Below are 2,829 nucleotides of genomic sequence, written 5' to 3'. Positions count from 1 at the left end.
ATTATTCTTATGTTCCTGATTCCTACCCCATTAGAAATTAAGATGATTCCTCCAATTTGGAGTGTAAGTGTTACCATAGTTCAGCTGCCCTTGACAATTAGCATTCCTAACATAATTAACAGAATTTGTATTAACCGCACACATATCCGTTGCATGCTCACTGCTTCTATAAATATCACACCATGTATTTTTCTGTTGAACAACATTAGTTGTTGCTACCAGTTGTGTAACCCCCAACTTCATACTGCTGAATTGATTAGTTATCTGATTTTATAATTTAGCAAGCTAAGCTGATAAAGTAGTGAACTAATCTACCTCCAACACACCTACAACTTTCTTAGAAGAACTCTTTAAGTCAGCATGTCACTTAAGATTCCTTTGTGAAATCTAATTCAGCAGTGTATATAATTCATCATAAGTCTTCTCAAGAGCTTTCCCACCTGCTACTAAATCAAGGAGAATCTTGGTGTTGGGCTCATGACCCTCTATAAAAGTATGAACCAGTACATCCTTAGACTAATGATGGTGAAGCCAATTTCTAAGCATGCCCTTAAATCTTTCCCAAACTTGTTAAAGATTTTCTCCTTCTTTCTGCCTCAAACTCAGAATCTCGCTTCTCAAGAATGTTGTCTTCCCTGATGGAAAGAATTTCATAAGGAATTTCTAAGCTAGATCATCTCAGGAAGTGATAGAGTTTGGTGGTTTACCATATAACTACCACTTTGCTTCCCCAATTAAATAAAGAGGGAAGAGCGTCAGTCTAACATAATAAGTAGATACCCCAATAGAAATGTAGATATCACTGCTTTCCAAGAAAGTCTGTATGTACTATGGAGGATCTTCATGTGAGAACCCTTCAAATTGTCCACTCAAATGCAATAGTTGTACCATAGTCTATTTTAATTCAAACTGACCACCTATCTCTTGCTTGTGAATGCTATTAGTAGCATGGTTCATAAGCAGGATTGCCACTTTATGAACTTTCCCGACTTCTGCTCGAGGAGGAGCAACTGGAATCACTGGAGCTAGACAAGGTGTAGAATTTGGATCAACTGGATAAATAAGATTAGGATATTTTAGCTTCGCCATTTGAACATGCTGAATTGGATAGCAAGATTTTTGCCTCTGATGAAATACATGTTCTAGTTTCGACTAAGGCTATACAAACTCTTTATGCATTGCCGAACTAATACCTCCCTAATCTTACAAAAATCAGACACTAAGATCGAGATGTTAACACTTAAACTTATTATCAAAACCCAAAAACTTAGAGAATTACTAATTATACTAGTCTCGGGTAACGGCTCTAAAAACTTATTGTTGTCTAATGGGAATACAAGTGCACGCGATATTACAAGTGATATAGTGACTAATATAGTCGAATATCGCACCCACAAGGACTATGTAACTAGTAATTCAACAAACTTTAGCTTTCGACAAAAATGTTTGAAGTGTTTCAAAGTACCAGGATGATTGTGAAGTTTCAAGTAAAAATAAAATTGATAAAGAAGTAATAATATGCGACAATAGTAATGTAAGCAGGGTTGTAAATAATACTAGTGAAAATTCTAGGGTTAAGACACTTTTAAAATTCTTACAAATCTCTATGTTCATTATAGTTAGGTTGGTTATCGGGTTGTTGATTCATAGGGTTAGAGTATAATCATGATATCTAGATCCTCTAATCTTCAACCTAACGGAACATTATAACTACATTGTTGAGCGGGGATGAAATAATCTAATTAGATATATTAAGCTATCATCCTTCAAGTGAAATAAACAAGGCTTCTAGGTATATCTCAATCATAGACAATAATTCAAATCCCTTATTTTATAAAAGAATAAGAACCTTACTCCTTAAACTCTTTGTTCTAACCTATGATTTTGCTCTCAGATTCATAAAGGAATATAGGTGTATTTTAATATTGGTTGATCATCAAAATAGTAAGCACAAAAGATTAAGAATAACCCATACGATAATTCAGTAACAAACTACTTTAAGAATATCAAAGTGTAATCATGTTTTTTGCATCAACCCTAGAACAAGTTTGAATTCAACATCAAAAATGAATAATTAATCATACCAAAAAGTAATCTTAGAATAATGAAGTTCGAAGAAACCTAAGAGAAGTATTGAAAGTGTTTCTACCCCTGTTGTACATTTCCAAAGTAGTCTCAATTGAGTTTAAGTTTTCTTTTTATAGTAGGACAATTTTAGCCTAGTGAGGAGCCACCTCCGTGCCGCGTCGGTAACTACATGGGAATGAGTGCCACGTCATGTGGGTTAACCCATGGGAATGGGGTATGCTCCATATTGATCAGTCCAAGGGAATAGGGTCTGTACTGCAGGTATATAGTGGACCCTCACTAGAATTTGACTTTGCTACTAAAATATATTAAGGAGACATGGAGCACATTCCTTCTTAGCTAATTGTTTCTTTACTTTATTCCATCTTCAAATGCATGTTTCTTGAGATTAATACACTTCTTCTCAAGTCCATACAATCAATACCAAAGCGTCAATAATCACTCATTTTTTCATGCATCCAATTAGGTCCAACTCTATCAAAAATTCACCCTGCATCACTAATCATGTCCATTAGCTAAATCATGCAATTACACATTAAACACAATAAGAATAATATATTTTAGCTCGTAGAATATGTCCTAACATAGGTGAATTATAATGCCCCAAATCTGGTACCCAAAATGCTATACGATGCTCATAACTATACCCAAAGGACCACAGTCTAGATTCTGATAGAACTAGCTGAGTTTCGTACTATAATGGGTGACTGTATCTGATAGTACTGAATTCTATAGAACTAT

General features: G+C 34.7%; 1 non-coding gene across 1 annotated transcript; it reads left to right on the top strand.

Moving 5' to 3' along the window:
- Positions 1-517: 517 nt before the first annotated feature.
- On the top strand, positions 518-624 carry LOC124898250. The gene has a single exon (XR_007055226.1). It is a non-coding gene; the product is annotated as a small nucleolar RNA R71 (small nucleolar RNA).
- Positions 625-2,829: the final 2,205 nt, after the last annotated feature.

The sequence above is a fragment of the Capsicum annuum genome, chromosome 4 (assembly GCF_002878395.1).
Source record: "Capsicum annuum cultivar UCD-10X-F1 chromosome 4, UCD10Xv1.1, whole genome shotgun sequence".
In the NCBI taxonomy this organism is placed as follows: Eukaryota; Viridiplantae; Streptophyta; class Magnoliopsida; order Solanales; family Solanaceae; genus Capsicum; species Capsicum annuum.
This window is presented reverse-complemented; position numbering and strand designations above follow the sequence as displayed.